This window comes from Salmo salar, chromosome 01 (assembly GCF_965601325.2).
Source record: "Salmo salar chromosome 01, fSalSal1, whole genome shotgun sequence".
Classification (NCBI taxonomy): Eukaryota; Metazoa; Chordata; class Actinopteri; order Salmoniformes; family Salmonidae; genus Salmo; species Salmo salar.
In genome coordinates this window covers 28935750-28948891 of record NC_138291.1, presented here as the reverse complement: position 1 = coordinate 28948891, position 13142 = coordinate 28935750, and positions in this window count along the sequence as shown.

Sequence of the window (13142 nt, the reverse complement as noted above, 5' to 3'; positions counted from 1 at the left end):
CTGTTCTCTGTCTCACAGGACCTCACACTGTTGTCGGGGTCGTCAATGTAAATTGTTTATGGAAAAACAACATGCCTATTCTGCCCTGCCACTCTTTAGGCCAGAAGTTCCCCAAGTCCAGTGAGGTGTCACTAGACAGCACTGTGAGTTTCTTAGGGCAGCTCCCAGGACCTACAGATCCTCTCTACACAGACCTTACAGTCTACATCAAAGTAAGTCAGAATCTTTCTAGACAATGGAGATGCATCTAAAACCAAACAAACCAGAAAAACTTTTCATTTATGTTTTTCAGTTGTACTTTTGAGTGCCAGACTTGACTCTGTCTGGATGGATGATGTGTAGCCCAGCATTCAGTGCAGGTCTTTTCCTCTGCAAAACCTTGCATAGTCACATATTTGGGTTCTAATGCTGGTTTCATTATTATGTATGAAAATAGGTGTATTTGTGTGAATTCTGAATGCACGCTCTGTCTCTCTCGTCTCTGCAGCAACTGGACAACAGGATTCTGGTGACCAGGTTTGAATCTGTGAAACGGACAGCATCCAACGTTATGAACCCAATGGTTAAAGTACTGTAATTGAATGGTTTGTATCGGCTGTTGTTCTTACAGTCTCGGTATCATCTAAGATGCAAAATGCTGTTTCTCATCTGTTCTGAACACAGACCAATCCCTTTTCTGTGAAAGAATGAGGTAATGGTTATTCATCTGATTTCTAGTAAAGAGTAGTACTACTGGATAGAGATATTGAAATAAAACATAATGGTATTGATGCTGCTATTTTTGGAACTTGTTTGGCCATCCCACACCACATCTCTTTAGAGAGTGTTGCCACCCTTAGCTCTGACAGTCCCACTTCAGTCTCACCCCTCCATCAGCCGGATAATTAGCAGCTGGTGCCTTGTTGTCAGCTGGAGCTGAGGGCCTGTGGGAGACGGGGCTTGGGCTGTGAAAGGGTAAGCTGATCTGGGCAGAGTCTGTGCCACAAAGTGCCCCTCTGGAGAACTGGCAGGACTCACTGGTCCCTCCCTGTGACTGCCCTGCCTGTCAGCCAGTGGTCTCTTCAAATACCCAGCCTCTCCACTAAACCGCCCTCTAAAAGTTGAGGCCCCAGCTGGCCAGATGACTGGCTAATTGGAGAAACTGGGTGTGGTGGCATTAAATATTACATGACAAAAATGGGTTTACCGTAGGGGCCCGGATTCAGGTCATAATTGCAATTTGATTAGAGTAGAGCTCATGCATGACCATGATAACAAAAAAAATAAAAATTAAAAGAAAATGCATAGGCATGTCTACAAAATGTAACAAAAAAGTGAACGAAGCTGTTTACCAAGACATACTATATGTAGACCTGTTTTTAGTAAGGAAGGTACACTGAACAAAAATATAAACAAAAATTAATTTGGCCCTAATCTATGGATTTCACATGACTGGGCCTGGGAGGGCCGACCTGGGAGGGTCCACCCACTGGGGAGCCAGGCCCAGCCTATAAGAACAAGTTTTACCCCACAAAAGAGCTTTATTACAGACAGAAATGCTCATCAGTTTCATCAGCTGTCCGGGTGGCTTGTCTCAGATGATCACACAGGTCAAGAAGCCGGATGTGGAGGTCCTGGGCTGGTGTGGTTACACGTGGTCTGCGCTTGTAAGGCCAGTTGAACGTACTACCAAATTCTTTAAAACGATGTTGGAGGTGGTGTATGGGAGAGAAATGAACATTCAGTTCTCTGGCAAGAGCTCTGGTGGACATTCCTGCATTCAGCATGCCAATTGCACGCTCCCTCAATTTGAGACATCTGTGGCATTGTGTTGTGACAAAACTGCACATTTTCGAGTGGCCTTTTAATGTCCCCAGCACACAGAGCACCTGTGTAATGATCATACTGTTTAATCATCTTCTTGATATGCCACACCTGTCAGGTGGATGGATTATCTTGGCAAAGGAGAAATGCTCACTAACCTGGATGTAATCAAATTTGTGCACAATATCTGAGAGAAATAAGCTTTTTGTGCGTTTGCAACATGTTGCATTTATATTTTTCTCCAGTGTATATACAGTGGGGGGAAAAAGTATTTGATCCCCTGCTGATTTTGTACGTTTGCCCACTGACAAAGAAAGGATCAGTCTATAATTTTAATGGTAGATTTATTTGAACAGTGAGAGACAGAATAACAACAAAAAAATCCAGAAAAACGCATGTCAAAAATGTTATTAATTGATTTGCATTTTAATGAGGGAAATAAGTATTTGACCCCCTCTCAATCAGAAAGATTTCTGGCTCCCAGGTGTCTTTTATACAGGTAACGAGCTGAGATTAGGCGCACACTCTTAAAGGGAGTGCTCCTAATCTCAGTTTGTTACCTGTATAAAAGACACCTGTCCACAGAAGCAATCAATCAATCAGATTCCAAACTCTCCACCATGGCCAAGACCAAAGAGCTCTCCAAGGATGTCAGGGACACGATTGTAGACCTACACAAGGCTGGAATGGGCTACAAGACCATCGCCAAGCAGCTTGGTGAGAAGGTGACAACATTTGGTGCGATTATTCGCAAATGGAAGAAACACAAAAGAACTGTCAATATCCCTCGGCCTGGGGCTCCATGCAAGATCTCACCTCGTGGAGTTGCAATGATCATGAGAACGGTGAGGAATCAGCCCAGAACAACACGGGAGGATCTTGTCAATGATCTCAAGGCAGCTGGGACCATAGTCACCAAGAAAACAATTGGTAACACACTACGCCGTGAAGGACTGAAATCCTGCAGCGCCCGCAAGGTCCCCCTGCTCAAGAATACATATACATGCCCGTCTGAAGTATGTCAATGAACATCTGAATGACTCAGAGGACAACTGGGTGAAAGTGTTGTGGTCAGATGAGACCAAAATGGAGCTCTTTGACATCAACTCATCATGCCGTGTTTGGAGGAGGAGGAATGCTGCCTATGACCCCAAGAACACCATCTCCACCGTCAAACATGGAGGTGGAAACATTATGCTTTGGGGGTGTTTTTCTGCTAAGGGGACAGGACAACTTCACCGCATCATTTGACGGGGCCATGTACTGTCAAATCTTGGGTGAGAACCTCCTTCCCTCAGCCAGGGCATTGAAAATGGGTCGTGGATGGGTATTCCAGTATGACAATGACCCAAAACACACGGCCAAGGCAACAAAGGAGTGGCTCAAGAAGAAGCACATTAAGGTCCTGGAGTGGCCTAGCCAGTCTCCAGACCTTAATCCCATAGAAAATCTGTGGAGGGAGCTGAAGGTTCGAGTTGCCAAACATCAGCCTCGAAACCTTAATGACTTGGAGAAGATCTGCAAAGAGGAGTGAGACAAAATCCCTCCTGAGATGTGTGCAAACCTGGTGGCCAACTACAAGAAACGTCTGACCTCTGTGATTGCCAACAAGGGTTTTGCGTCCAAGTACTAAGTCATGTTTTGCAGAGGGGTCAAATACTTATTTCCCTCATTAAAATGCAAATCATTTTATAACATTTTTGACATGCGTTCTTCTGGATTTTTTTGTTGTTATTCTGTCTCTCACTGTTCAAATGAACCTACTATTAAAATTATAGACTGATCATTTCTTTGTAAGTGGGCAAACGTACAAAATCAGCAGGGGATCAAATACTTTTTTCCCCCACTGTATAATGGTCATATAGACACTGCTAAGTATGTGAACATCTGGTAGTTGAAGAGTTAAAACAGGGGGAGATTGTGATCCACTGTGAGTGTGTTCCATTGTAGCCAGATTCCTCTGAGTGCTCTATTGTCCAGCATTGTCCTCTCTTGCCCCCTTGCTGGTGCAATAGCCACATTCTCACCAGGATTTCCACCCAGGAGACTGACCATGACCAATCCTCTGTCAATTGGAACCAATTGCTAACATGGCATCCTTCACCTTTTTATGTAGCAGTATGGTATGGCAGACACCAGGACCTCTGAGCCTTCCCTTTCCCCACATTGATTTGGCTTTAAGACCCTGTGTGTGTGTGTGTGTGTGTGTGTGTGTGTGTGTGTGTGTGTGTGTGTGTGTGTGTGTGTGTGTGTGTGTGTGTGTGTGTGTGTGTGTGTGTGTGTGTGTGTGTGTGTGGTGAACTGAACTGGTAAAGGGTATGTTTTTTTAAGTTGCTGACTGCTCTAAAGCTCTTGAGCATCCCATCCTGTTGTCAGCCTGGCTCCTGGGGTCTGTGCAGTTACTGGGTTCTCACTGGCAGACATGGCATTGTTGGTTAAATAAGGCTTTCTACATTAATGGGCTCATTTTAACAAGCCTCTGCTAGAATGCCTTGAACCCATACCATAGGCATTCAGCTAAATTGAGATGCTGCATTCTGGGGGATTTTTTTTAAGCAATTTCTTTTGATTCATTGACTTGTCAACTACTTGACCTAACGGAAAATAAAAAGCATCTGATTTTTAAGAAGATCATGTAATAGACTATGGGTATTCATAAACTTTTTCTCATTCTATCATCTTTGCGCTCACCTGTGGAACCAACATGATATTACACAAAGCACAAAGGAGGCACCACATTGATTTGCTCAGTTGTAGGAAAATGCTTAATTTGGACCATTAGCTTTTTTTGTGGATTGTTTCAAATCATAAGCGTGGAGGCCTATATGCCTATTTGGCTATCCCATAATTTGTGCAGTGCAGGTAGCAGTAGGCCTCGCTGATTATTAAGAAGTGGCTGTCAGTGAAAAGCAATGCATCTCAAATATGTGTGAAGATAATGTGTCTTGAGGAAAATTTGAAATGTTGAGACAAGAAGGGGAGGAGTGTGTGACAAAGACATTTGGTACATCTCTCTCCAGAATGTGCTCAGCTCTCCAGAATATGGTGAGCTGTCTCCTGTTAATTGTTTGCACTTCTAATGTTTATTTTTATCAAAACACCAGTAGTACATTTACAGTTAATCCCATCATTTGGTTACATACATTTCTGTTAATGCATGGATTAATTAGGCCTCAGTCAATTACTGTTCTTATTCTTGCAGTGGAAATGTTGTTTGCAGAGTTCACAACCTGCTCCACTTGTGAGAAACAAGTTTTGGTTGTAATACCATAATTTCTGAGTGTTGTCAATTTTTTCATTGTGTTTTGTTCGGAGCGTTCCATGTGAGCAACGAGCATGTGTCTGGTTTTGCTGTCTTCTTAATGTTGATGGAGCGTGGACGCCTGAGCACGCAGAGAAGTACTACTTGCCTGCTGCTGACAAATGTAGGAAAGTGCCCATTTGGGGATGTCCGATTTCTGATTGTCTTAACTCACCACGACTAGGGCTGTTGTGTGACCAGTCATGAGTCATGACTGCAGTAAAATAAATAAATTCTACGTGACCATTGAGTCATGGTAATCTCCTTATGACATGTGTTAGTAGAACCCAACTCGCGAATTATCATCAGGTAGCTAATGGCCTGGTACTCAGGGCTCTATTGTCCCTCTAACCACGCTGACATCAATGCAAATGTAATTGAAAATCACATCAAACACTTATCAAAACAGTATCATGCTTTTAAAACTCACCTCACTGTGATGATCAATTTGAAACTGAGTGGAAAACATGGTCATTGTGGATGTTGTTTCAAATCCTAACACAACAAAATGGACAGTGCTTTCTAAGGTGATTATCAATTTAAACACTCATACATATAAGGGCTTATGCGTATTCAGCCCCTTGACTTTTTTCACATTTTGTTATGTTACAGCCTTATTATAAAATTGATTAAATCAAAATACAAATAAAAACTCAGCAATCTACACACAATGCCCTATAATGACAAAGTGAAAACAGGTTTTTAGATTTTTTTCCAAATGTATAAAAATGTAAAACGGAAATGCCTTATTTACATAAGTATTCAGACCCTTTCTATGAGACACGAAATTGAGCTCAGGTGCACCCTGTTTCCATTGATCATCTTTGAGATGTTTCTACAACTTGATTGGAGTCCACCTGTGGTAAATTCAATTGATTGGACATCATTTGGAAAGGCACACAGCTGTCTATATACAGTAAGGTCCCATAGTTGACAGTGCATGTTAGAGCAAAAACCAAGCCACGAGGTCGAAGGAATTGTCTGTAGAGCTCCGAGACAGGATTATTTAGAGGCACAGATCTGGGGAGGGGTACCAAAAAATGTCTGCATCATTAAAGGTCCCCAAGAACACAGTGGCCTCCATAATTCTTAAATGGAAGAAGTTTGGAACCACCAAGACTCTTCCTAGAGCTGGCCGCCCCGCCAAACTGAGCAGTCGGGGGAGAAGGGCCTTCGTCAGGGAGGTGACCAAGAACCCGATAGTCACTCTGACAGAGCTCTAGAGTTCCACTGTGGAGATGGGAGAACCTTCCAGAAGGACAACCATCTCTGCAGCACTCCACCAATCAGGCCTTTATGGTAGAGTGGCCAGATGGAAGCCACTCTTCAGTAAAAGGCACATGACAGCCCACTTGGTTTGCCAAAAGGCACCTAAAGACTCTCAGACCATGAGAAACAAGATTCTCTGGTCTGATGAAACCAAGATTGAACTCTTTGGCCTGAATGCCAAGCATCATATCTGGAGGAAACCTGGCACCATCCCTACTGTGAAGCATGGTGGTGGCAGCATCATACTGTGGGGATGTTTTTCAGCGACAGGGACTGGGAGACTAGTCAGGATCGAGGCAAAGATGAATGGAGCAAAGTACAGAGAGATCCTTGATGAAAACCTGCTCCAGAACGCTCAGGACCTCAGACTGGGGTTAAGGTTCACCCTACAACAGAACAATGACCCTAAGCACACAGCCAAGACAACACATGAGTGGCTACGGGTCAAGTCTCTGAATGTCCTTGAGTGGCCCAGCCAGAGCCCAGACTTAAAGCTCATCTCTGGAGAGACCTGAAAATAGCTGTGCAGCAACACTCCCCATCCAACCTGACAGAGCTTGAGAGGATCTGCAGATAAGAATGGGCGAAACTCCCCAAATAAAGGTGTGCTAAGCTTGTAGCATCATACCCAAGAAGACTCGAGGTTGTAATCGCTGTCAGAGGTGCTTCAACAAAGTACTGAGTGAAGGGTCTGAATACTTATGTAAATATGATATTTCAGTTTTTAGTTTTTTATAAATTTGCTAAAATTTCTAAAAACCTGTTTTTGCTTTGTTATTATGGGGTATTGTGTGTAGATTGATGAGGGAAAATTTGATTTCATAAATTTTAAAATAAGGATGTAACCTAACAAAATGTAGAAAAAGTCATGGGGTCTGAATACTTTCCGAAGGCAGCGTATCAGCCCAAGTCCAAAAAAAACCCTGAATTAAAATGATTGTGTAGTTATACAATACATAGCCTACCGCAGAAAAACAAAAATACTGATTCAAGATATCTTTGGTACATAATTGGTCTAGCCTAAATGAAACAAATTCAGAGTTAGCCTACAATTATAGTGAATTTGTATTTGAATAGCCTAGGAATATGGCATTTGTTATATTTTCATAATTAATAGGCTGACACATTACCTTTATCTACATAATATCTCACCACCATGGGTTTTCATCTCCTCTCTCTCCTTCATTCCTCTCTCCAGCACGCAGAGAGAGGGTCTGTCAACAGTTTAATGAAATATGTTTAATTGTGAAAACATGTTACTATCGATGCTCCCAAACAGATTTCACTTGGTTTCCCAAATGAAGCACTGGGTAGCTGCAGGAAGAGGGTTGGAGAGCCCATGACATAAAGAGTTTGGGTGGAATGTCACCTGTCGCGTGATGAAATAACCAATGTAGCCTACCTGACATGAGTGAAACGAACCAGTGGGAAAGCGGCCTCCATTCGCTATTCGAGCGCATACGGATGACATGTGTTTTTTGTCTTGCCACTGTTCCTGCCTATTTGATAATGGGCAATTATAAATCGAAACTAATTTTACATGTTAGTAAAAACAATATTAAATTGAGAACAGTCTGATGGGTGAAAATATGCTAACTTTTTTTTTGCAACTTTCTCAAATCGTCAGTAGCCTATAGTCGCATCATGCAGCCCATATAGGCCTATCTGTTGATTTCTAAGACATTCTATGGTTTGTATCATTCACAACTAACGTTGCCAAGTAACTCAATCTAGTTTATAGGACCTGTTTCAAATGATCACTTTTAGGCTCAACATAGCCACATATGCACACTCTTGTTCAGGAATGGGAAAAAATATCCTTTCTATTTTAGTCAGCTAAGTTCAATTATATTCTTCTTACTATGAAATCTATAATGGCACGGGACTTATAAGCATATCTTCTCTGCTAAATGAACAAGCCTACAGCCTATGGAATGGCATGCAGATAACATACAGTAGACCAACTCATGTTCTGTTATTCTGAAATACATTTTCTTCATATCATAATGTTTCTTTAGACCCAGCTAAAATATATAATGGATTTATTGTGATGGTGTATATTCAATTGATTTATTAGACTTTTTAAAATGTAGATGTTCCAAAGGCGAGCATCGTGGTTTATATGCGGCTTGTATGCATGGAGGCCTGGAGATGCTACATTTGTTTATGTTAATTAACACATTTCCCTTCGCACAAAAACAGCTGTGTTTGTCTCTGTGGGCCCGGAATAGGGTAGTTGATACAATGTTCCATAGCTACAGCAAGTTCGATAGCTACAGCTTCGGGCTGGACCTTCATGTATACGGTCATTGAGCCAGACCAACCCAGTTAATTGATTTGATACAATGTTGCACTTCACTAGCAATAGCTCAAGTCAAGACCAATAGAAATGGAGGCAGACAGGTGGAATAGAGAGATGAATGTGATTGAATGAACCTGCATTTTCATCAAGATATGTTCTGTTTTCATTTGTCGGCTATATGTATTTTTACTTAGTTGACAAAGGAAGTTATTGCTACGTTGGCCTAGGCTACCTCTTACTTCCATGCATTCATTTCTTTAGCCGCCAATGGCTCATGGTGAATCAATGTGTCCATAATGGCAGGAGCTTATTTTGAGAAACAAAATCGTTATTATTTAAATTAAACTGTTCCATGAAAATGCACATATAAAAATCATAACTGGGACCCAGATCGGTAGAAATGGTAGGGTAAATTGTACGTTTCCCCAAACTTGAAACTCACAAAATTTAAACTCATGCACTGCCTAGGTGCACATTACAATGGGTGTGTGAGAAAGAGAGATAATGAGAAGGGGTTGTAAGTATTCTGCCTTAAAACTGAGCACAAATGGACAGCTATGTGATCCATCCATCACGGAAAGCACCACTCGCTGGGCCTTGCCCAGCATGGTGTTGCTTGCTAAACTAGTGGGCTAGTACACCTATGTGTTTGACATGGACAGGAGCAGGTCTGCAAGCCAAGGTTGAGAGAATGCCATGTTCCTTATTTGATATTGTTCCAGTTCAGTGCAGGGTACTGGGCAGAGGTCGGCTAGTAATGACTATTTAACAATCTGACGGCCTGCAGGTGGAAGCTGTTTTTCAGTCTTGGTGGTCCCAGCTTTGATGCACCTGTGCTACCTCCGCCTTCTAGTTGATAGTGGGGTGAACAGACTGTGGCTTGCGTGACTGAGGTCCTTGATGATCTTCTTCGCCTTCCTGTGACAGTGGGTGCTGTAGATGTCCTGGAGTGCAAGCAATGTGCCCTGGTGATGCGTTGGGCTGACCGCACCACCCTCTAGAGCCCTGCGGTTTTGGATGGTGCAGTTGCCGTACCAGGCGGTGACACAGCCCGACAGGATGACTCTCAGTGGTGCATCTGTAGAAGTTTGTAAGGATCTTGTTGGCCAAGCGCTGTTGCGCCTTCTTCGCCACACTTTCTATGTGGATGGACAATTTCAGGTTTTCAGTGATGTGCATGCCAAAAAACAGTCCCTCCGCTGTCTCCTGAAGTCCACAATCAGCTCCTTCGTTTTGTTGCGTTCACCACCTGGGTTCAGCCTGTCAGGGAGTCCAGGACCCAGTTGCACAGGGCGGGATTCAGACACAGGGCCTAAGTTTAATGATGAGAGCTTGGAGGGTACTATGGTATTGAAGGCTGAGCTGTAGTTGATGAACAGGATTCATACATAGGTATTCCTCTTGTCCAGATGCAATGGCGATTGTAGTGGGTCTAGGGTGTTGGGTAAGGTGAAGGTGATATGATCCTTAACTAGCCTCTCAAAGCACTTCATGATGACAGAAGTGAATGCTACGGGGTGATAGTCATTTAGTTCAGTTACCTTCGCTTTCTCGGGTACAGGAACAATGGTGGACATCTTGAAGCAAGTGGGGACAACAGACTGGGATGGGAGAGATTGAAAATGTCTGTAAACACTAGAGCCAGCTGGTCTGCACATGCTCTGAGGGAGCGGCTAGGGATACGGGCCCTCAGCACTGGCACTGGGTTTTCCTTGAAGCGGATAAAGAAGGTGTTTAGCTTGTCCAGAGCAAGGAATCGGTGTCCGTGACTTCGCTGATTTTCCCTTTATAACCCGCAATTGTCTGGAGTCCCTGCCATAAGAACTCGTCTGAGCCATTAAATTACGACTCCACTTTGTCTTTGTTCTGACATTTTGCCAGTTTGATTGCCTTACGGAGGGCATAGCTGGACTGTTTGTACTCATCCATGTTCCCAGATACTTTGCTGTGGTTCGCGCTTTCAGTTTTGCGCGAATGCTGCCATCTATCGATGGTTTGTGGTTTGGATAAGTTCTAATAATCACAGTGGGAACAACATCCTCTATTCACTTCCTCTTATTCTCAGTGGAAACCCAGAACCTATCCCAGTCCGCATGATCAAAGTGATCTTGAAGCATAGATTCCGATTGGTCAGATCAACATTGATCAATCCTTAACAGGGGTACTTCCTGTTTAAGTTTCTGCCTATAGGAAGGGAGGAGCAGAATTGAGGCGTGATCTGATTTGCTAAAGGGAGGGTGAGGAAGGGCCTTGTAGCCATTATTTACCTTTATTTAACTAGGCAAGTCAGTTAAGAACAAATTCTTATTTTCAATGACGGCCTAGGAACAGTGGGTTACCCCTCTTGGGTAGGGGCCAGTATTTTCACGTCCGGATGAAAAGCATGCTCAAAGTAAACTGCCTGTTACTCAGGCCCAGAAGCTAGGATATGCATATAATTGGTAGATTTGGATAGAAAACACTCTAAAGTTTCTAAAACTGTTAAAATAATGTCTGTGAGTATAACAGAACTGATATGGCAGGCGAAACCCCGAGGACAAACCATCCCCCCAAAAGAAATTCAGCCTACCACTATTTTCAATGGCTGTCACTTTTATTATAAGGCGAAGTCCTCCCAGATTGCAGTTCCTAGGGCTTCCACTAGATGTCAACAGTCTTTAGAAAGAGTTTCGGGCTGGTTTTTGGAAAAATGAGCCAGAAATTGTAGTTTGTCTAGGTGGCTCCCATTTTGGCTGTAGTGTTTCCAAGCGCATGAATGAGAGCGCGTTCTTTGGTATTTTTCTCCGGTAAAGACAATAACGACTCTTCGTCTTAAAATGTATTGTTTATTTATGTATTAGGGTACCTAAGGTTTGATTATAAATGTTGTTTGACTTGTTTGGAAAAGTTTATTAGTAACGTTTGGGATTCATTTTGTATGCATTTTGATGGAGGGAAACTGGGTGGATTATTGACTGAAGCGCGCCAGCTCAACTGAGTTTTTATGGATTTAATAGTAAGGTATTCCAGATCCGGAAAACAAATGGACTTGAGTTCTTGTACGTTACCACAATCACACCATGAGTAGTTAATCATGAAACATATACCTCCGCTTTTTTCCTGGAGACTTATTTTATTCCTGTCCGCACGATGTACTGAGAACCCCGCTGGCTGTATGGACGGGGATAGTATATCCGAAGAAAGCCATGATTCCATGAATGTTACAGTCCCTGATGTCTCTCTAGAAGGAGATCTTCACCCTGAACTTGTCTACTTTATTGTCCAGGGACTGAACATTAGCGTGTAATATGCTCGGAAGCGGTGGATGGTATGCACGCCTCCTGAGTCGGACTAAAGTGGGCTGAGTCGGACTAAAAGCCCACTTCATATTCCTCTTCTCCGTCAGTGGAGTCTTAGAGCAGCCCATGGTGCAAGAAACGTTCTGAGCAAATAATGTAAGAAATAACATACACAAAAAAATACTACAAAGTTGGCTAGGTGCTAGGAACAGGGCGACCATGTCTGTTGGTGCCATATTGTTCATCTCACCACCAGGGGGTGCTGCAGCACCTCCAGCACCTGTACTTCCCACAGCTATGGTGAGATGCAAGACTTCACTCTCACACAGTCACACACAGTATCTGTGCATGGGCATGGTTTTGCTTCACACTCTTACAGCGTTGGAGCCACGGGACCAAAACAGTTGAAAAGTTGAGCCTTGAGCTTCTATACTCTTAGTTGTTGCGGAAATTGACCCACTATGCTGTTTACTTTCTTTGTCTACGTCATATCGCTGTGTATACCTTGAATCTCCTTACGCTTCGATCACACCGACAGCGTTCTTGCGCAAAATAGTATGCAGCATCATCTGGATATGTATGCAACAAAAATCAACATTCACCTTCTGCTACAATTTCTGTCAAGCCATTTACACATACAGTTTGACGCATAGGTCGATAAATCCAATGTATGCACCCCACCGAAAGCACTGAAACTGCCTCTGCAACGCAATGCTGCAAGGCGAACACAGCGTTTCATTGGAAATGAATGTAATTCTGGTGTACCAAAATGCAGTGTCGGGACGAAGCGTTACCCTCACACTGTCAAGCCTTCTATGACATCCAGTGGTATGGATGGAGAACATGTTGTTGAGCTCTGTCTGTTTGACACACAAAAAAAAACGTAATTTGTATTTATAAATATGTCGTTTTATTTCTGCATTCAATTATTTCATATAATTTGTAGACTTCTTGATAGTACACTGTTCCAAAGATTTGTATGCGACTCCTCAGCAAATTAACTTCTATGAGTGTCGTAAGGTTGTTTTTCATGGGATAGTGAGCCCAAGGGCCGGTATTTATATGCCCTCCAAAGAAAGGACGGTGGACCAAGATTCAAAGGTCAGATTAGGAAGGAAGAGGTGGTGTTTGCTCAGTTGCGCCTTGGACATTGTACATTGAACACATCATTACATCTGGTTGGCAAGCA